Source organism: Xenopus tropicalis, chromosome 4 (genome assembly GCF_000004195.4).
Source record: "Xenopus tropicalis strain Nigerian chromosome 4, UCB_Xtro_10.0, whole genome shotgun sequence".
In the NCBI taxonomy this organism is placed as follows: domain Eukaryota; kingdom Metazoa; phylum Chordata; class Amphibia; order Anura; family Pipidae; genus Xenopus; species Xenopus tropicalis.
The window spans coordinates 42,128,442-42,152,896 of NC_030680.2; positions in this window are offsets into that span (position 1 = coordinate 42,128,442).

The following is a 24,455-nucleotide window of genomic DNA, read 5'->3' on the forward strand; positions in this document are numbered from 1 at the left end:
CCATACTGGATCGCCATCAAGTCTCTTATACACCTTCTTATCCGAAAGTTGACTCAAAACCTCCATCTTGTAGTCATCATAATTAAGCAATACTATACCCCCTCCTTTGTCCGCAGGGCGTATAACCACTGCGGGATCATTTCGTAAGGAGTCAATAGCCTGTCTCTCAGCCCGGGTCACATTACTCCTTGTCCTAGTCACTTAGCGTGTCAAGATGTCAATATCCTTTTCTACAGCAGTTCTAAATAACTAAATAAAGTTTTATTGTATGTAATTTATATTAAGGGTATAACATCGTGAACAAGGTCTTAGACCATGACCGAAACGTTGATGTAACTGATATGCGATTATCTGTGAATAAAGTTTAACATTTGGAATTGGAGTGCGCACAATCCTTGGAATATTGTATACATGGAACAACCGTTTTGCAGCACCCAGAGAAACTATGTGAAATATGAGTGATATGGGAGTGCGGACCATTCGTAAATAATATCTACATGAGGTTGGTGTGTATCGTCCGGCACCCCTGACTATTGACTATTGATTATTGGCGATTATTGAGATTGATATACCCATTATGGAAGACTTCGCTGAGCGTTCCGGGGTATTGTCCGAGTGTGCTGAGACCTGGCATGTATCTGAGGCAGATGCCGACCGTGTATTGTGGACCGGCACACAATCAGATTTACCTACGAGCACAAATGCTAAAGAGGTCTGTTCAGAACTCACGCGACTAAAACAGCGCGTGGTTGACTTGGACTTACATGGTCTGTTCTTGTCCGACTACTATCGGGCTAAAAAGATACCCAGAGGCTTCCGTATACGTAATATACCCACCATAGGAAGATCGAGTCCTGAGTTTTGCAAGAAATGGACGGGGGTGTTGAATCGTTGCTCCCTGGATCTCATGGTGTTGGTAATAGAGGAAGTGGCGGCTGAGCTCACTAAGACCCGGAAGAGCTTGTCGGCATTTGAACAGGAGCACCAGGAACTACTAATGTCGGAGTCTTCGATAGATTCTGTTTCAGCTAGCACCGCACAGGTGGAGAAATATAAGAGTGATTTGCTATGCTTTAAGAGAGAAAAGATGCGTCGAGTTAATGATGACTACTCTTTGCATAATGTCTATCGCTGGTTAAGCGGAGAAAAATCTTACTTCACAAGGGCACCACGGAGGCGCCTGAGAGAACGTCGGCCATATGTAAGACCGGTAAACTCAATTGATATTAGCTCTGGGGATTCGGACCCAGATGAGGGTACTTCAGGTTTGCCAGCATCCTCCCAGGGGGTAAGTAGTAATGAATCTGAAGTTGTGGCTACACGGGCCGATTTTTTAGAAAGCGATCAAATGACTGCGAGACCACCATTACCCCCCATAGACAGAGGCGGAAAAGGTACCCCACGAGGCGGGGGAAGAAGGGGCAGACCGCGCCGCCGATGATTACCCCCATTTTTAATCTATCGGCTCACACGCTATCTAAGGCCGAGTTATCTGTATTACAAAAGGGATTAACCTTTGTGCCTACATGTGAGTTTAATAAGTTTCAGTGGGACATTGACTTTTTTAGATTCATCCGAACATTGAATTTGAGAGATTATTTTGGAACTGAAAGGTCTGATACCGTTGTGGGAGAGGCGACTTTAAGACTAAAGAGCCAATTTTGTCCCCCCACACAGAACACTGCGGTAAAGTTATTTAGAACTGCTGTAGAAAAGGATATTGACATCTTGACACGCCAAGTGACTAGGACAAGGAGTAATGTGACCCGGGCTGAGAGACAGGCTATTGACTCCTTACGAAATGATCCCGCAGTGGTTATACGCCCTGCGGACAAAGGAGGGGGTATAGTATTGCTTAATTATGATGACTACAAGATGGAGGTTTTGAGTCAACTTTCGGATAAGAAGGTGTATAAGAGACTTGATGGCGATCCAGTATGGGGCTTTAAGACCTGTATTGATAAGTTATTGCTGGGGGCTCTCAATAATAACTGGATTTCCCAATCTGTGTTTGATTACATGACTATTATGCATCCTAAGTGCCCTGTGCTTTATACATTGCCGAAGGTGCACAAGAGTCTGACTGCACCACCGGGTAGACCAATTGTGTCTGCGAGAGACAGTTTATTACAACCCTTGGGTGTATTTATAGATAAGATTCTTCAGCCAGTGGTGCAGTCTACTTTTTCGTACATTCGTGATACACCTCATTTTCTAAATATTATTCGTGATCTGGCAATACCAAATGATCAAGAGGTATGTCTGGCAACCATAGATGTGGTAAGTCTGTATACTAGCATACCCCATGGTGAAGGATTAGCTGCTGTTCGTAAGTCGCTTGAATGTTTTAGTGACTATGTGGGCCCTCCAGTGCAGTTTGTTATAGATTTGCTGGAGGTATGTCTGAAACTTAATTATTTTCGGTTTGAATCGCACTTTTACCAGCAATTAACAGGCACGGCGATGGGGGCATCGATGGCACCTGCATATGCTAATTTATTTATGCACCAATTTGAGAGTACTTACATCTTACCGAAATATGGGCATAGATTCCTTTTATACAAGAGATTCATCGACGATATTTGTATTGTTTGGTTGGGGAAGGGAGCGGACTTCCAACTAATGGTTAGTGAACTTAATATGTGCACAGAGGCAATTAAGTTCACTGCGACATGCGACCGTGAGGTACATTTCCTAGATTTACAATTAAGAGTAGGTATTGGTAATATTGATTACTCTCTTTTCAGGAAAGCCACGGATCGCAATTCCCTGCTGCACGCCACTAGTGCACATGCACCTGCCCTGAAAAGATCGTTACCTATCTCACAATTTTGTAGAGTGTTGCGCAACAATTCTAATCCAGTTATTTGTGATCAACAATTGGTGGAGATGAGAGACAGATTTTTACAACGAGGGTATGGCAGTGAAGCACTACAAGTTGCCCTGGAGAAGGCAAGAAATATTGTTAGGGGTGAAAGTGCTAAGAGAAAAGAAAGGGGTTTGATTCTATCTACCCAGTATAATAATGTAACACAAAACTTGGGCAAACTTTTGCGTGCCAACTGGGCGATCATTAAGGCTGATACGACATTGGGTAAGCTTTGTCCGGACCCCCCCCTGATTGGCTACCGTAGAGGTAAAAGCTTGAGAGATATGCTAGTTGTGAGCGATCCTGTTAGGAGTTATTCGCCGGCTAGGGGTGCTGTGACTTGGTTAAATGATATTAAATTAGGGTGCTTTAGGTGCCCGACATGCATATCCTGCCGTTATATGACACCTGGTGAGACTTTTACACACCCACACACGGGACAGAGATTTAAAATACGGCATCGGATTACATGTACCACAACCCATGTAATTTACCTCGTCACATGCCCGTGTGGGCTTTCGTACGTTGGCAAAACTGATCTTACATTGCGCCAGCGTATGGACGCCCACAGATCGGCGATTAACATAGCCTTTAGGGATAATGCAACTACGAAACCTGTGGCTAAGCATTTTTTAGAGGTGGGGCATAGGTTACCCACCTTCAGTTATAAGGCTATTGACCATGTACCTATGCCAAGACGGGGGGGTGACAGATCCAGGTTGCTACTCCAACGTGAATCTTTTTGGATTAGAAAACTTGATACGCTTTCACCAAGGGGGCTAAATGAGTATTGTTCTCTACATTGTTTTTTGCCAGTTAGGTGACTTTAAGCGACTTGAGGTAGTATCATGCAGGGAAGTTTAGTTGTCATTGTGCCTCATACCTGTGTGAATAGGGATTTCCCGCACCCCTTTGATGACATGGTTAATGCCTGAGGAGGGGGGTGGGGCCGGTTGGCTGACACGTGACCAGTGGGTGGGATTAATCTTGTATATAAAGTTTTATTGTATGTAATTTATATTAAGGGTATAACATCGTGAACAAGGTCTTAGACCATGACCGAAACGTTGATGTAACTGATATGCGATTATCTGTGAATAAAGTTTAACATTTGGAATTGGAGTGCGCACAATCCTTGGAATATTGTATATATATATATATATATATATATATATACATATACATAGTGATCATGTTCAACCTGTCTTAGTTCCAGGTAAAGTTTTTCATAAAATTAGTTAGTTCCAAATAGTTCTTAAGCCCCTCTAATGTGCCACAGAGGCAAATCCTTCCTCATTCCCAGATGGCAAACAGACCAGTCCCTGGATCAAATTGTACTAAGGGCTATCTCCCTTAATCGTGTATTCCCTCACTTGCTAAAAAGTCATCCAACCGTTTTTGAAGCTATCTAATATATTAGCCAGAGAGCCAATTGATTTGCTATGCGAGGTGGCTGCACCCTCTACTGACTATGCACCTGGAAAGCTGTATATATTTTCTGTGAACTATGTTTATTCGGACTGAATAACACCCTCCTCCTGCCAATCTATATCTCTTTTAATTCAGCTGAAATGTGAAAAAGTCACCCTCGGCTTATACTCGAGTCGGGTGCCATGGGTCCCTCTAGACTAGCACCCTCTCTCCTTTGTGTGCAAATTAGGCCACCTGCAACCAGACCCTCCAGTGCCCTCGCCTAGGCTCCCCCTAGCAATACTTATTTCCCCTTACATCTCCTCCGGGACTGGGTCTGCTGCCAGTTTGCCAATGTGCAATGAGCGTGGGGTAGTACTCATATTGTTTTTGTTGACCCTCTTCTCCGCTTACAGAGCTAGTGTACTGTTTTTCTTTTAAATAAATATTGAAAAACATATACCCCACTGATGCCTCAATTAATGTAATTTTATTGGTATTTATTTTGATGTTAAAACTTAGCAGTAGCTGCTGCATTTCCCACCCTAGGCTTATACTCGTGTCAATAAGTTTTTCCAGTTTTCTTATGTAAAATTAGGTACCTCGGCTTATATTCGGATCGGTTATACTCGGTATCTACTGTATCCCCACTGTCCAGCTTCTTACTAACCTCATCATAAAGAGCAATTCAATTTGTCTGGCATGACCTGTCCTTCATAAAGCCATGCTGATTACTGCTCATAATGCCATTCTCCAGAACATAATTTTGAATGTGATCCCTTACCAAGCCTTCAAATGACTTGCCCACCCGAGATGTCAAACTTACTGGCCTATAATTGCCAGGCTGAGATCATAATCCCTTTTTAAATATAGGGATGACATTAGCTTTCCTCCAATCAATAGGTACCATACCAGATGAAAGCGTGTCTTAGAACATCAGGCTTAGCTTTCTCAGTACCCTAGGGTGAATCCCATCTTCCCCTCGTGACTTTTTCACATTAATTTTGAGTAACTCTTTATTTACTATAGTGCATCAGCCACTGACTATAGTGAACTGAGCCAACAGTACAGCTATTGAGTGGACCTTGGAAATCTGGCTCCTCTATTGTACACACTGAGGAAAATAACTTATTTAGCACATTTGCCTTTTCTCTATCAGTTTTAACCATATTGTTACCATAATTCAATGGAGCCACACTTTTAACCAAAGTCTGATGAAGAGGCTTGCCCCGAAATGTTACATGGCTTGCACTTAAACAACATGCAGGGTTTATCCCGCTTATTATCACCTTGCTGTGCCAGTGGTTTTGTGTCATTTACTCCAGATTGGAGGGTGCCGATCCCTCAGTGGACACTGTGCACCAGGTGGAATACACTTTGGAGGGGCCAGGGAGTGCTGGTGAGTCTTGCATTAGCCACACTTTTAACTCACATCTTTACTATTAATATACTTTAAAAAAAAAACTTTATGGGGTGAGTCTCATCCTCTGCTGCAATGCCCTCCTCATTTTCTATCTTTGACTTCTAGATTGCTGTTTTACAACACTTAGGGGCCCATTTATGAAACAATTTTGAGATATAGTCGCATTTTTTATAAATTATAGAACATTTCAGAATGTATGCGAAAAGTTTGTTAAAACTCTACAAGTTTTGCGTGGTTTTCGGTAAATTTCCACCAAAAAAAACGTAGTTTGCGCGAAGAATACAAACATTTTGGAATTTGTTGACACTTTGGTTACACTTTCATTGGGACTATCTTTTTGCCAGGTTTGATCTGTTGAGTGCCATTGAGTCCTATGGAAGGCTTCCAAAGTCAGACATGGAAGGCAATCAAAGCCAGAAAGGTTTTGTGGAGTTAACAAACTTTTCGACACGAGCATTTCATGACTTTCGGAACGCAATTGCGATATTTTCGTATGAACGATAAAAGCATTGTCAAGACATTTTAGAACTACAGAAATTATCATGGTTACTTCGAAATTATACCATATTGTGTTTCAAGCCCAGAAAAAAAATGCATCTTAATAAATGTGCCCCTTATTATAATGTTTATATTCATGAAATTCTATTTCTTTCCCCTTTGTATTGCAAAATGTTTTGTTATTTGCAAAACATTTTTCAAATTTAGAAAATGGAAAAGGAACACTTGGCTTTGGAGAAAAGAGGATATGAGCTTGGGTCACACCGGTGACTAGATCAATAAATGAATATCAAACTGATTTTCACTGAGTTTATTATACACTCTGGCTTTTAATGCAGTACTGATGTCATAAAACATTGTTATGCAACACAAACCAGCAAGATACATTTAATGAAACATTTCCTTAAGTGCCATATAGCCTCTAAATTAGCTACAATAAGAAATTCTTGATATTAGCATATTAAGCTATTTTTTGTTATAGGCCTTTGTAATAGCACAAAGGTTTAATGAACTGTTCATCAATGTGCTTTCAAATAATTCATCATGTCCGTTAGATATGATCACCGTGCAATCTCCTTTCAACCATTAGTGATTATTGATCTGCCACTTTCCAATGCTAGATTGTACTATGGCTTAAACATCACACCACAACCTTAACATAACAGGTGTAAAAGTATATCTGAGCACCCAAATAATTCCAAAGATGAAGATGTTACAGTGGGGGGTAATAAATGTAGATGACATTGCCAGATGTTAGATGACTAGCCTACATGATATATTGAGTCCCACTGGATACAAAATCAAATACAAAACAAATAAATATATATAAGTGAAAAAAAAATGAAAATTAAATTAAAAAATAACTAAAAAAATAAACTAGAAAATACAAAATAAGCAAGTACAAAATCAAACAGAAAGGGTGTGACCTCTTTGCAAAATATGTATAATTAGGATAATACAATTAGATATGCTAACTTCAATAGCAGAGCTTAAAATAAAGAAATATTTAATATGAAGGCAAACGCTTTAATATGATGATACAAAGTAACCCTACAAAGTGTTCAAAATGGAAAAAATGGAAAAAAGTCATCCTTCATGCTGACCATGCAACCAGGTTTGCTTTCTTTCTTTCTTTCTTTCTTTCTTTCTTTCTTTCTTTCTTTCTTTCTTTCTTTCTTTCTTTCTTTCTTTCTTTCTTTCTTTCTTTCTTTCTTTCCTGCCTTTCCTGTCATAGTGCTTACCATAGCTATATCATAGACTAAACCTAAAGCATTTATGCAATGAACAGTGGTGTAATGTAGAGGCATTTCTATGAAATGTTAAACAAACTGTGTATAAGATTTCTGTTTTTCAGCTTTATGTCTTTGTTTTTACCATAAGCACTTTTCTCAGCTGTGATCACATTTATTATTTGCAATTAATTGCCAACTAATCCACTATTTTAACTAGAGTCTGTCAATCAGGCCAAAGGTTGAACACAGTAGATTGACAGACACATATTTTGGATGTAATTCAGACTCAGTTTCTTCCCTCCTCAATTGTCTTGAATTTGCCGAATGTCGGGGCTTGTTGTCGAACCAGACTTTTTAATCAATCACTTAGATAATCAAGTGTCAGCGGCTATCTGCTCTGTGTAATTACTTTTGCAATTAAAAATCAACCTCAAGTCGACTGGTCTAATTAGAGGGATGGGCAGATTTTCACCAAGATTGATTTTTTAATAAATATTGACTTAGGATGCCATAATCCCATCACATTCCTTCATTTTCTTTGTACCAAAATCAAACAAATGGCAGAATTAACAAGATGAAAAGGATTTTGATCACTTCAAAGGGGTTTCTTTTCATTCTTTTTACATACAGCAACTGAGCTGTGCTGAATCCTGGCTTATCTCATGCTAATTTCAAGAACTACTGACCAATTCTAGACTACAATAATGAATATATTAGATGACCTAAGACCCTTTAAAGGTGAAGTCACAATGTAAGACATGGAGTGAAAATCTTCACTGATTTAAAACCTTCCTTCTTATCTAGAATGTAGTTTGGGGTCCTTTAAATATCTTCTTGGGGGGGAAGGTGGAGATGGGATGTGGGGGCTTTGGATTACTCTCCTCACACACAAACTGTATTTTAAAGAAGCATATATATTTAATTTCACTCTGTGTATATTTTTTGAAAATTGGTTCAACCATGTAGCATATAAAATGTAGTTAGATCTATCTGGTCTTTTCCCATAGATTCCTTTGCTTTTATTTATAAAAGCTGAAACACCTAAGGCAAGTGTCACATATGGCATTTTCTCCACAGCACTGAACTGCCATTTTAGTATGCATTGACAAGCACAACATCAACCTGTGAGTAAACATGCAGGGCAGATTTCAGCTTGAAAACATATGAATTTTTGCACTGTTATATGCCCTTTGTGTTCTCTGACAGGTGAATGTTGTGTCTGTCAGTAAATACTAAAGAAGGGGGAAGGCTGCAAATTGGAAAATGACGTGTACGCTAGCCTTACACTTAACTAAAGATAATCTTCAAGGTTGGCATTATTTATCTGAATATATCTTCCCATGAATTCTGTATGCCAGTAATATAATATACAAACCGGATTCCAAAAAAGTTGGGACACTAAACAAATTGTGAATAAAAACTGAATGCAATGATGGAGGTGCCAACTTCTAATATTTTATTCAGAATAGAACATAAATCACGGAACAAAAGTTTAAACTGAGAAAATGTACCATTTTAAGGGAAAAATATGTTGATTCAGAATTTCATGGTGTCAACAAATCCCAAAAAAGTTGGGACAAGGCCATTTTCACCACTGTGTGGCATCTCCCCTTCTTCTTACCACACTCAACAGACGTCTGGGGACCGAGGAGACCAGTTTCTCAAGTTTAGGAATAGGAATGCTCTCCCATTCTTGTCTAATACAGGCCTCTAACTGTTTAATCGTCTTGGGCCTTCTTTGTCGCACCTTCCTCTTTATGATGCGCCAAATGTTCTCTATAGGTGAAAGATCTGGACTGCAGACTGGCCATTTCAGTACCCGGATCCTTCTCCTACGCAGCCATGATGTTGTGATTGATGCAGAATGTGGTCTGGCATTATCTTGTTGAAAAATGCAGGGTCTTCCCTGAAAGAGATGACGTCTGGATGGGAGCATATGTTGTTCTAGAACCTGAATATATTTTTCTGCATTGATGCTGCCTTTCCAGACATGCAAGCTGCCCATGCCACACGCACTCATGCAACCCCATACCATCAGAGATGCAGGCTTCTGAACTGAGCGTTGATAACAACTTGGGTTGTCCTTGTCCTCTTTGGTCCGGATGACATGGCGTCCCAGATTTCCAAAAAGAACTTCGAATCGTGACTCGTCTGACCACAGAACAGTCTTCCATTTTGCCACACTCCATTTTAAATGATCCCTGGCCCAGTGAAAACGCCTGAGCTTGTGGATCTTGCTTATAAATAGGTTCTTCTTTGCACTGTAGAGTTTCAGCTGGCAACGGCGGATGGCACGGTGGATTGTGTTCACTGACAATGGTTTCTGGAAGTATTCCTGAGCCCATTCTGTGATTTCCTTTACAGTAGCATTCCTGTTTGTGGTGCAGTGTCGTTTAAGGGCCCGGAGATCATGGGCATCCAGTATGGTTTTACGGCCTTGACCCTTACGCACAGAGATTGTTCCAGATTCTCTGAATCTTCGGATGATGTTATGCACAGTTGATGATGATAGATGCAAAATCTTTGCAATTTTTCGCTGGGTAACACCTTTCTGATATTGCTCCACTATCTTTCTGCGCAACATTGTGGGAATTGGTGATCCTCTACCCATCTTGGCTTCTGAGAGACACTGTAACTCTGAGAAGCTCTTTTTATACCCAATCATGTTGCCAATTGATCTAATTAGTGTTATTTGGTCTTCCAGCTCTTCGTTATGCTCAAATTTACTTTTTCCAGCCTCTTATTGCTACTTGTCCCAACTTTTTTGGGATTTGTTGACACCATGAAATTCTGAATCAACATATTTTTCCCTTAAAATGGTACATTTTCTCAGTTTAAACTTTTGCTTTATGTTCTATTCTGAATAAAATATTAGATGTTGGCACCTCCACATCATTGTGTTCAGTTTTTATTCACAATTTGTTTAGTGTCCCAACTTTTTTGGAATCCGGTTTGTATAATATTAATATATCTGCACAAATTAATATTCCTCTGTGCACTGATAAAGCTTTTTTTTCTGTTTGACTTACTGGAAAATCTTATCCAAAATTCCATATGTATTTACTTTGAACCCAATGGGCCAAATTCAAATTTTGTTTAAACTGTCTGAATGCATTTTAAGCCTTTTTTGCATAGTTGTTTGAGCATGTTCTTTTTGCTTTTATCTAAATTTTTCAGATTTTTTTCTTTTTCTATTTGTTTATAAATACAGGGGTTCAGGACAAGCAAAAAGACATTTTCAGTAAAAATGTTCATCAAAAAAGGATCTGCAAACATTAAAATTGAAAACTCGATTAAAACTAAAATTTGGATCTCAAAGCAAATTCTGGATTATGTGACCTAAAAGAATCTAAACATTATTAATTATGACTACTTCACACTGAATACTTTTGGAGTGCTTGATACGCCTTATTGTTTTAGGGCAGGGGTCCTCAAACTTTTTAAACAGGGGGCCAGTTCATGGTCCCTCAGATTGGGGGCCGGCCTATAATTTTGAAACACAAATATCAACGAATTCCCATGCACACCGCACATATCTCATTTGTAGTGAAAAAGAGCAGGGAGAAACACGGATGTGGCATACAGTCGACATTCTGCTCTGCCCCAGTGCATCAGCGTGTAACGTGGCCACGCTGGGGTAGAGCAGAACACCGACACGGGTACTAGTTATAACGGGTAACTATCCTATTTCCATTAAAAAATACAAAATCTGTTGCAAATATCCTGTTTATGACTTTATACTTCATCTGCCACTCACAATACTAAAAATACAAAATGGATAACTATGTGAAGTCATTTGAAACATCTCAAGGTAACTTTCATTTTGCTTTTCCCAACTGCAACTTCATGAAAATTAATATTTCAGTACAGATTCACAGCAGATATAATGACATATTCTTAACTGCCAAAGTTATTGTTCTGCCATGAATTTCTCTCTGCGAGGCTGATGGCACACAGGCTTACTGTAGCTGCTCAGTATATTAGCCAACGATTGCTTCAGCGAACAAGTCACAGCATTGGCGCATAACGCGTTGACTCGCAAGGGAAGAACACCAACACAGGTACTAATTAGGGAGTGGAGACAGGGGGGGCGGTATATGACCGCGGAGGGCCGTAGTTTGAGGACCGCTGTTTTAGGGTCACATTGGGCATTTATAGACAAAATACTGTTCTAGGAGAGTCACAAATGAAAAAGAAAAAAGTATAACACAGTAGACAAACTGGAGGGGCTTCAGGTTTTTTTTTTTTTACCTTCCTATGGATCAGCTAGAATAATGATATATTGGCAGTGGCCAATATATGTGCAAATTTCAAAAAACAGGCACCAGTGCACCCACTGACACACCAGCACAATTGCACCAGCACAATTGTTGTCTCAACAACAAAAATTTGCATTGCCTCCTATTTGTATCAAAGTCAGAGCTCACTTGCATGTTTTTTTCTAATACCTTGCCCATAACTGTGTCAGGTGCATCTCACCTTAGCAATCACAGTTATGAAGGAATGATTTGTAAACTGCAGCATTGTTGCTAAAAACATGGTGCTTGAAATTAAGCTTGCCAAACCAGTAGTAAAATATATACTCATGAGTGCTCCACCCTTTCCTAATACTAGCTGGTAGTTATTGTATCTGTGTTTCTGCCTATACACTTTGGATAAATAAACTGAAAAGATCTATTAGGTAGCTTATGACTGTCAAAAAAACGTTTAATATGTACAAAATGGTGTTTGCCCAGCGCATATTAATACCTAACCCTACCTCATCCAATTATATGCAAAATATCACAAGATTAGATTTATAGAAAATACTGATTTATACTGGCATGAAAATGGAAGCATATTAAATCTCCCGGAAGAAGATTTAATACAGAAGAGAGGCAGCACTTCACCCCATGGGAGCTCCTTTCTTTTACATGCCAGAGCAAACAGATCATTAAAGCTTGATATTTAATACTTACAATGCTGGGGCAAAGAGAGAGCCAAGTGTTTCTATTAGTATTATTAGTTTCCTATTGATTAGTGATTGCAAAACTCACATGATGCATAGTGTGGATCAGACACAGATCAGACCCTATGAACTTAGGAAACACTGACAGTGGTTGAGTTGGCCTTGTTATTTTGTCAAGTTATAGTGCAAAATCAAGCTAAAGAAGTACAACACTGGTGAGTAGTAGAGAGATTAGCAGTTGTGAGAAGTGTATGAATGCAGTTGACGTACAATATGCAGGGGTGGTTCTAGGCCCCTGGCAACCTTGTGGCAATCTCTCCTTGCCACCACCTGTACCTTCATGAGCTTTAGTGTAGGTTGAGGGACTCTGCATTGCTATTGCAGAGAGTGCAGATGTGCCGAAGAGATAAAAGCTAACATTTCTATTTTTTTGCTGCCCCTGGTAACTACCCTTACCATTAATTAGCTTTTCCATATATTTTTACATATAGTTCAAATTAGTATAATGTGTAGACCCAGGAGGGCACCAATGCAAATAAGAGATTATTTATGCCAATACCTTTACAAAAATGGCTTAGTATAAAAGTAAGAGACTGATGAATCGTTGATGACTTTAACAATTTCTATCAACTAAATTTAGGATATATGTAATTTTATGTGAAAAAGTGCTAAAGTGCTGTGATTATTTTAGAATATTTTATCAAATTTAAAATTTCACATTTGACCTAGTGAACCCATAATTGTGAACATTTTCCAGGTATCCGCACTGCAGCAATAATTGATCAGTGATCTGCTCAGCTGGAGCACCATAGTTTAAATAAACCACACTCTGCACTCTGGAAATTGAAGGTATATAAGGGAATATTTAAGAGAGATTTGAATAAATTAGACAGGTAATGGAAATGGTTGGCCAATGTAACGTCCTTTACATATGCTTTGTAATTCTGGAACTGTGAAAAAAATTAAACAGAAATGGAAATTAAAAATATAAATGGAAATAAAAGATACCAGTTTAAATGTGACTACACACAGGGGAGGAGAAAGAAAAAAGAAAATGTATTAATCACCCAAACTGAAAACCAGCTTTGCTAAACATGCATATTTACTAAGTATAAGTATCATTATTTTGTACATATAGAAAGAGCAGCCAAGCAAATACTTCAAGAATGCAATGGGGAAAATGAAAGGCAAACCTCTCCTGTTCTCTGGCCAAAAGAAAAAAATGGGAAAAAATGCAAACCCTTATCTTTTCTTTAATCCTTTGTTAGTTTGAGAAATCACAAGTGCTATGCTTTGGCGGCAAAGTTCAAAGGCATTTTCTCTTCTATAGATAACCCAGAGAAAAGTCTGTGTATCTGTTCAAAATATTCTGAAGAACAAGATATCATCGTGACCTGCATACACCTGTTGGCTTTCTGAAATACTTTAAGAAGTGGCTCTTATTTGTTTATATTTCTTATCTCTAATAAGCTCCTGCAATACTCCAAGATTAGCAAGTTCAGAGGGCCTTTTAAGAACTGAACACTCCTATGTTACATTTAATCATTCTTTAGGAAAAGGGCATGTCGGCATTCTTTTATTAAGAGTTGGCATGACATTTCAATTAAAAATAATGTCTAAAACTCCTTTACTGTTAAAATGGTTCCTACTTAAGCATAAGCAATGAAAACTAGTATGGAACCTAGATTACTCTATCAGACACATAATGCCGTCAGAGTATTTCTGATTAAGTAGAATAGAGAGAGAGAGAATAAAGACAGACATTGAAGTGAACACAAAAAACAAACAATAAATAAGTAAATAAAATAAATGAAGTTAGTGAAAATGGGGAAGGCTCTAGAGAAAGAAAAAGCACCATAGTTAATTGTAACTGAAACAAAGATTTGTATTTTTACAAAGTTTTCACACATAAAAGTAGTTAATGGCCTAAATTATGTATAGCTGAAATTGCAAGCTGAAATTGCAGATTTTTGTCTTTGAAGTTGGAAATGACAATCAATGAATCAAAAGATGAATTACAACGGCCACACTATATATGCGGCCATAGACATGTATGGCCATCTACCATTATTTTGTTCATTTAGGACATGTGTAAACTTGCCGACATCATGCTAGATGACTTTTATAAACAACAAATAATCAGATCAAACATGGTCTGTTGAAGGGGCCCCCTGTCCTGTTATAAATGCCCAAATGGCATTATGCTTAAAATTGGTCCTGCCTGACCAAATCTGGAAATCCAAACTTTTTGCAAAGCATTGTGTTTGTGTGCTTTGTATGGTATGTTGTACCCTGAGGTAAGCAACACTGCATGGGGGGGGCATTGTGTTGGTGATCCCCAAAATGCCCTAAACTTCTCCATCATTTAGATATGCAAGCTAGGGAACACCTGAAGATAGAAGGTACCAGGAACTGCTATACTTACTGGCTGTCTATGGCAGTGTTGTGCTATTAATGATAGAGTTTTTAATTCTGTTGCTCTTTTGTCTAAATATAGCAATATCCCTTGTGCATTCTTATCAGCTCAGCATACTTGTTTACACTTATCTCACTCATAAACTAAAACCCCAACATGGCTGAATTAACTCCACTCACAACTTTAGATTATGCACTAAATCAGTCAGTTGCCAGTGGAGGAACTGATCCTGACAATTTACGCTTCATGTTCACATCTGTTACAGCAGACATATTTTAGTGTCTTAAAGGGATTCTGTCATGATTTGCACTTTGGAACTGCTTTCAGATAACCTATTTTTTGTCCTACTTGATGTAACTGGAGGAGTCAGAAGCCAGACTTGGATTTCTTACTGTTGAGTGCTATCTACTGGGAGCTTACTAGCTTCCTATTGTTCTGCTGATGGCTGCTGGGTAGGTAAGGGAGGTGGTGATATCACCCCAACTTGCAGCACAACAGTATAGGCCTATGATTAAGTACCCAATAAGGTACGAAACACGTAAAGCTTCATAGCATAGTGTAGAGATTCTACACTGGCTTCTACTAACAATCCTTCCCAAGGCTCAAGGTCTCTATGTCATACTTCTGGAGCTCTAAGCAGTCTCTTACACACTCCTAGATATATTATAATCTGTTCACAGCTGAAATATATGTATATATTTGAAATAATACATCCTCGTGGTATAAGTGAAAATAATAATACACGTATAGGATATATTTTCCTAAATGATTGGGATGAATGTAAAGGGATGAACGTGTTAATCAGAAAACCTCAGTGAAATGGATTCAATCCAGTGGAAGCCTCTTAGGGTTGAAAACTATTCTGACTCCCTTAAAAGCTGTGCTCTCTACACTAAACAAATGTTGCCTGGAAAGTACTAACTCCATACTACTTCATGGAGTGAAATACTGTCCTGACTATCTCACAACTTTTTTTTACAAACTTACAACCTTGATCACAAGGTCCATGCTTTACAACTTCATTAAGGGTTTTGGGTCACCTTAGAGCACACAGTTCAAAAGATAGTGAGCCTTGAGCTCCTTCTCAGGAATGGGTCACACAACCTCTTGGCAAGTTGGGAAACCTCAGGTACTTTCTGAGCAGCAGGGAATGTTGGGTCCCCTACACTATATGCTTTTCTAGTTATATTTATAAGCCCACTTCATGTATGGTTTATGTATGGTACTTTGTGTGCATCTTGTGTACATTCCCTGTGCTAGTGTGCAGTTATATGTATTATGTGTTTATATTTAGATGTTCTTGTTCAAATGTGCATGTCTGGCTCATGCTTTTTTACTTTACTAAGCTTTTATTTTTCTTTTGTTCTGCCAGCTACTATTTTCTTTTGAAAAACAGTATTACAAAAGGTCAAACTTGGAACAGATGTAACATATAAAATACAAGCTGATCAAAGCTCAGGTTTAGGAGACAGATATGCTCACAAATGATGATAAATCAGACCCCGCAGAACAGCACTAAGCAACAGACTAATGCTAGTCTCCCAGGCCTGTAAGGGGAATTCTTGTCAACAAATAAATAACTTTTTTTTAATCTGAGCCTTGTCCTTTTACAGTTCCCACTTGTCTTTATGAATCATTTCTTCCCTCTGTCTTTTTAAAGTTTTCACTGTTTTAGATTATTTCAACAATATCATATTCCCCCATGAAGCAGCACTGTTTTTACATAGTAAGTATCTCAGTTCTGAGAAGGTATTTCTTCAGAAGCAAAAGAGTTAATTTAAAATGTGCTGGCAGACTACTGAAAAGTAGCAGGAGGGGAGGCTGAGGAAAAAACAACAGTTTCCTCCTCTAACTGTGCTAAAAGTATTTTGTCATTTTAAATACTTCCTGTGCTCTGATACCTTATCTCACTTGGGCACTCATCTTGATCTCTGTAAACCTTCAAGAGGATAAAAAAAAGTTAGGTCAGATTCCCCTGCAAATTTTACTTGGGACCCGGCAAATTTTAGTAAGGTATTTTTCAACCTTTATCTAGTTCATTTTTTATTAAATGACACTTTGAGCTATAGCTAAGCCAGAGGTTTACATGTTTCACTGAAGTAGGTTTGAATTATTAAGTCATTAAATCATACTTATTGAATATTTGATTTCAGAGTTCATCTAACAGTGGTGTTACAGCAGATATGGTCTGTATACAGTACATTTTGTTGAATTTTTTTATACAATTCCTATTTTTAAATTTACTTTTTAAATTAAGAAAAAACAAAGTGTAGGTTTAGAAGTAGAAGAAGAAAGAGAAAAAAAAGAAGGAAATAAGTATATAATAAGAGACAGTGTAACAGTGTAGCCATAGGCCTATGATTAAGTGCCTTATAGCCCAAAATGTGTAAGGTATGTAAACGTTAATAAAGATACATGTTTGATTAAAACTGAATCCATCAACGTTGGATTTTTGATAGTGATGAGTGAATTTTTTCATCAGGCATGGATTTGCAGTGCAATTCCGCATTTCTCCTGTGAGGAATTGTTTTGCAAAACTTCTGCAAAATTTTGCTGTTGCATCAAAAAGGCATGGTAGCATCAAAATGGGCGCAGTCATGTAAAAAAAGGCGCAGCCACATTAAAAAAAAGTAGCGCACATCAAAAAATTGTGTGGTACCCACGTTTTGAATTTTTTGCCAAAGCCAAATGGGAGATTCGCTTATTTCTTGTGTATTTGGTGTTATCTTCTATTTTTTTTGTCTGTAGGTTTGGGGCCTACTTTTCCTCAGTTCTTTTTAGTTATTGGCTATGCCCAAATCATGTCCCAGAAGACCAGTGTGTTTTATTACATGTATGACACACTAGATTTTGATTTTTTTTCTATTGGTGCAAACAGTTTTGGGTCAGGTGTCCATGAATGAAACCATGAATTCTGTAAAACTTGATTGGGATGAATGAATTCTGTTAAACTTGAAGGGATTGCTTAGTAAGGGCAACAGAGCTAGGCTAAAAAAAAAAATTTCTCTAGCATTTTTCTTGAATACATTTTATTTGCTATTCAACTTTTCACTTTTCTATGTTAACATAGAACATAGTAGTTCACTTTGTGTAGTGTGTTACTGGCACTGTTCTGTTAATAGACCTATTCTAAAATAGTAGTTCCCTTCGTGAAGTTTGTCACTGAAACTTTTCTGTACTTTGTAATAACTATGAAGAGGTTCCAGTGTTATAAACCTAGTGTTGCCGACCTAAAAAAAAGACATTAATGGTTATGGGAAAAGAGAGGTAATTATAGATTCTGTCAGCATGAGGCCAATAATTTGATTTAACAAAATACCCTCACAGCCCCACCTTTTCACATTTGCAGACTTTATGTTTAGTATCTGTTTATGTTTCAACAAATTGAAACCCCACTTGCTGGGGACTGGAGAACAATGCAGGGCGCTATAACACAACAGCCATCCGATTAGTTCAAGGTGTGGAAGGATTAGCTACCCAGGACTATGCCCCTCCCAATTCCTTATATTTTTTTACTTTTGCTGACATGTGCAAATAATAAAAGTAAGGGATTGGGGGGGCTGGAGGGAGAAAAGGCATGAGCAAAGAATGCAGATCAGACCCATAAAGGAGTCAAAGACATACTGGCTAATGAGGAATGAAGGGAAACATTAACCACTCATACATCTGCAGCAGAAGCTCATTTCTGAGCATGCAGTTCTGTAAACCTATTAGGAAAATGGGGTAAAGACAACTGGTCATATGGTTTTTGTACAATATATTGAAATATCTTTAAAAATTATATTAAAATCATTACTTATTTAAATGTATTCAAATACTTGAAGCAGATCACTACATTGTTTTCCTTTCATGTAGTAATTCTACCATATCATCAGCAACTAATATATTCCAGACACATTCAAACATATAATGATGCTATTAAGACAAAAGTATTGTGGGTTTAACATGTCTAAATAGCATAGTCTAGATAACACACGGACCTATCAGGAGTTCTCCAAAACGGTAAAAAGAACAAAAGGAAAATATCAGATAGACAGCAGCAGGTAGACAACAGAATGTTAAGAAGCAATTATCTTTACATTTGACATGCTGGTCTGATAAAATGTTAAAGTTTCACAGAACCTCACTCAGTTAACCAAAGCTGGATACATATGGTCAATCCAGTTTGGATAGAAATATTCTAATTTTAGATACTTGTTCTAAGAAAATGTATTTTGGCAAGAAAATACATTTGGGAGCCTATTCAGAAGCTATATACTTACAGAATGCTGAATACTTAACACAGTGTTGGTTATAAGCATTTATATCCTTTCAGAGTTGGGGGACACTTTTAGTAAGAAAATGCAAAAATGCTTTAAATAAGTAGTAAGAAAAGAAAAATTGCACTTAATAAATATATAAATAACATAAATTTATTATGCAACAGAGAATGTAATGCAAAAAATACTCTTCCTCAGTGTGCATCTAATAACTAGTTATCTTACAGTACCTAAAGCTAAAGGGTTAAGAACCCTGACAATAGATCAAAAGCCTGATAAATTAAAGAAAAAAAACAGTTTGACCTGTGAAACTATAACCTACAAGAATTCAAGGCCTTTAAAGTAATAATAAAAATCATACATAACTTACTCCCTTGACACATCCTTCATTTCAGCCAAACTGATGTTTCATGAAATGAAGTTAATACATGGCATGGAAACATGTTCATATATATATATATATATAAATCCTCTGCACTTACCAATTATGAATATATATAGGACATTAAGACATTCTGTGCATTAAGATACCAAGAAATATCCTCCCCCTTAAGCAAAACAGGGATTGTTTGTCCATATATTGCAATATACTTGAAGCTGGCCAACTATGTCAAAGTCATCACTTCTGGCCAGTCCTACACTGACTTATGTGATTCATTAAGAATTCTACTGCGACTGAGTTTTACCTGCAACCTACTTGCTTTTAAGGTTAAAACTCCCAAATGGTTGCTCTTTTATTGGCTCCACTGGGATCACCTGACTATAGCTGGGAAGGGTGGGAGCTACAACATGGAGCTGACCACACAACCTCATTGCACCCCCCACAATGGCATAACTTCCCCTATCATATATATATATAGATATATTTTTTTTTTAGTACCTGTAGTAAATTATGTAAAATTCTAGCTGTAGTTGTAGTTTTTACAACTAAAAGTTACCCTTGTTAAGCTATCTGCTAAAGACAGACCATTACTAATTGCTTTTCTTCATAAAATTATTAGTTACTTATATTCATTTATGTATATTTTATCCCAATACATTTAATTGATGTATGATTTTGGATAACATGAACACCACATTTAATGTTTCTTGATGGATGGAAGCCCCTTTAAGTGGGGAACAGTGTGTGTGACACTTTTGCAGCTACAACTGCTGCAATAGCAATCTAGTAAAATCAGACTTGAATTACTATGCACAAAGATATTTGCCAGTGCAATGGCTCTCTCATTACTTTGATGGACTGTAGAGTCATAATATAATGCATCATTATGCAAGAGTATAAAGGTTTTACCCAAACATGGCTTTAATTACTACCATAAAGGGTTAATTATTTTGTGCCAGTTCATAGTTAGGGGGGGGTTCCTTTTCCATATTAGAGTTTTTCTAGTAATTCCTTTTGGTCATGGATGCCAGAGAGCCTGAGGCCTCCTGAATAGCTATGTCAGGTTAGATCCCATATAGCTCGCTCTAGGAGTAAGATTTAGGATAAAAGAAGTTAGCAGAGCAGTGATAGACTCCAACAAGAAAAGCAGGACTGTTAGAACCGACCAGCATAGGGACTAAAGTGGTCAGGCTCAGGAATAGAGATTTTTGGAAGAACACCACTATGAGGGCCTTGTACTCTGGCTAGCAAGTACAACTTCCGACTGTTACTAATGCCCCAACTGTGGCTAATTTTATCAAGAGTAGTTCTAGTAACTACTGAAGTAATTATATATTGCACATATACACATGAAGATTTGTAGATTACAGGTCAGCATTCAACACCATCGTTCAATCGAAGCTGGTCAGGAAACTAACAGGATCTAGGATTGAGCAGCTCTCTCTGCAGCTGGATCCTTAACTTTCTGTCAGACAGACGCCAGATGGTCAGACTGGGCAGCACCACCTCATCCTCCATCATTATGAACACTGGTGCTCCACAAGGGTGTGTACTGAGTCCTATCCTGTACTCACTCTACACCTTACGACTGCACAGCCACTAGCAGCTCCAACATCATTGTGAAGTTTGCGGATGACACAACAGTGGTACGTCTTATAGGGAGGAGGTCAGTGCCCTGTCACATTGGTGCCAGGAAAACCATCTCACCCTCAATTTTACAAAGACCAAAGAGATGATAGTGGACTTCCGGAGGTGTGGAGGAGTACATACCCCCATCACCATCAGGGGAGCTGCTGTGGAGAGAGTGAGTAGCTTCCATTTCCTGGGTGTGCATTTAGCAGAGGATCTCACATAGTTCACACGAACAAAACAGTGAAGAAAACGCAACCACACCTCTTCTTTCTCAGTAGGCTAAAGAGATTCGGCATGAGCCCCTGCATCCTCAGGACCTTCTACCGCTGTGCCATTGAGAGTGTACTCACTGGATGCATCGCTACCTGTTACAGCAACAGCACTGCCTACAACCGCAAAGCTCTGCAGAGAGTGGTGCAGTGTTCCGAAAGGATAATTGGAGGTGAGCTTCCCTCCCTCCAGGACATCTATATCAAGCGGTGCCTGAGGATAGCGGACAGGATCATTAAAGACTCCAGTCACCCTAGCCACGGACTGTTCAAACTACTTCCATCGGGCAGGAGATATAGTATCATCCGGTCCCGAATCAGCAGGCTGAGGGACAGCTTTTTCCATCAGGCTATCAGACTGCTGAACACTGACCACTAACACTTCATAGACACTTCAGCAACACTGCAACACTATTCATGTGCACTCATACTTAAATTCTTATACATGCCTACTCATGTGCAAATTTATTCTATATTTTGTACTCCACTGCTGCTTGTGAAGCTTGCACACAAGAATTTCACTCACATGTACTGTACCAGTGTACCAGTAATATGATGTGACAATAAAAGTGATTTGATCTGAAGTGATTATATATTGTACACATGTATAGTAACATTAAAGATTGGGAGGAAAACTGTTCCTCCACCCAACATTGAGCGCCAAACTGCAAGAAGTTCAATGCAATGCACGCTTTGCTGGAAGTTAAAAGGAGTTGTAAATTGCTAGGCCAGTTTGGAAAACGACTACTGAGTGGAACAGCTTCTTAATAGCCTTATAGTTAGTATATTTTTCCTGGGGTTTGCACTGCTTATGAAGAAAGCATATATTTTGTTATTTCACAGAAGACATGTTGCATCTTGCACCTACAACAAAAGCACAGAGACTTGTGGATATTACATCTACCTGTGAAAACAGGCTCCTTCTACAAATATCAAGGGGCTCCAATTTTAATCCTGTATTAGGCAATGCTGTTGAAAACTAGTGTTCGCTAAGAAATCAAAATATGACAGCCTTCTGTATTTTAACTTTATTTTTCTTGCTGTGTGAGTTAAAAAAAACTTTTATTTGAGAAAGATATCACTAAAATCATCTATCACATTTTTAGTACAAAAATTGGGAAAAAAAAACAAACAATTGACAAGGCAATTCCCACTTTATCCATGTAAATATATTTACACGTGAGGCATGAAAATGATCATATCCCTAAGTGTATATAATTATACAAAATTATAATAATGTAATCATATTAATTTACAATATCATAACACTATTGTACATGTTGTGTTCCAAAGTGTTAGAGCTACTCTTTCTTTTTATGTGAAGCAATTCTGAAATTCTCGTATACTTGCTTTATGGGCTGCCCAAAGCATAGCACTCACCACTTCTTGCTTGTGCTATCTCTTGTTTATTGAGACAGTTTTACCTCAATGAACAATGTTTCAGGGTCTGGACCTGCCATCGTCAGGGAGGTAGACCCCCTTGAAACATTGTTCATTGTAGAAAAACTGTCTGAATGGTCAAAGTGCCACTTGCCTGTATAACAAATAAAAAAAAGAAAGAACGCATAGTAGAAAACAGTAACTGGGGAATATAAAAAAAAGTTTAAAAAGTACAATACGGTCTCAGATTGCCTGGGAAGAATGCCACAGACGAATCATATGAAGCTAATTAGATAAATATAGACAAAAAGAACATGATCCATAATAGGATTGGAGAAGGCCATATCATAAAATTAGGTAAACTAGAAGCCATCATGGCTTGTCACAGTAAAAGTGTATCAAGGTAAAGAGGCATACTGTCCCGGAACCTTTGTTAAAAATAGGAGAAAACCAGCATAATCATGGTGGATTTGCACTATGGAGAAGGAGAAAAGACCTGGCCGTTTTAATAGATGGTTCATGTTACTTTAGTAGCCTTGGAATGTTCTTCTTGAGGTGAGTTGTTGCTCTGCCTTTACTTGCCTGATTTTTCTCCCAAATGGTCTTAGAAGGTGACCTCAGCCAACTGAGGTGGAGATGCGGTTCTTCCCAAACAAGATATTAACATCGAGCCATCAACTGGGTCAGTGCGAGAATAGGTGACTCCATCTTTGTGATGTAGAGTCTAAATGGGAAACTCCAACTATATTTGTGACCAGCTTGCTGAAGTATGGAAGTTACCAGAAGTAAATCTCTGCATTTTCGTAAAGTGGTATGAGTGTAGGAAGAGCAGGAGTTCACCATTCAGCTATATTGTGTTGTGGATACTAGCAGAACATAGAAGCTCTTTTTTAGTTTCAAAGCAATGGAGTTGTGCAATAATGTCATAAGGTGGTTCACCTGGATGCAATTTAACATGGAGTGCCCTGTTGACCCTGTCCACCATAAGCATTTCAGGACTGTATTGTAGCACAAGGTTTTGTGCTCTAGGAGCTCTAGAAGTTGTTGTGTATCCCTATATATGTTTCAGGCACATTAGGAATGCAAATATTATTATTCAATGCTTTTCAGATCTTCTGTGTGCATTGTTAGGCTGTAACTGCAAGCTGTAGCAATTCCATTTGAAGCTGTAGGGTATGAGCAGAAAGAAGGTCATCATGTTTCATCTCTATGGTATCTACTCAAGTGCAGAAGAAGTTAAACAAATACTGTCCTTTGTTAAATCAGATACTGCAGATTTCAATTCTCTCTGGAAAGAAGCTGTAGTTTTATGTTAAAGGACGATGAGGCCAGTGTCCAAACCAGCTTTAGTCAGGTAAGTGCAAGTTACTAGAGTCTGTTCTGATGCTGCAAGTAAGGGAGACATCACCATCTTATGATTTACTGGGCTCAGGTGGGTCTCTGCTTGAAGTAGTTACCCACCTACTTTTCAAAACATCACAGGAGCCTCTATTTCTTGCTATCGTCTCTCATAGCGCAAAGCTCTGACCCTCGGGTTTGGGGATTTCATAGAACTAGGCTGATTTTTAATCACTTGACATTTTGCAAGGGATGATAATGAATGATGATGATGATGATGATGATGATGCAGGTGTTTTGCGGCAGAGAACGACTATAAGGTTGTAGGACATTTTGAACAGGCACAGGAGGAAAGGAAGCAAGGAGAAATTCTGCAGGTTGCATGTAGACCTGTTGATC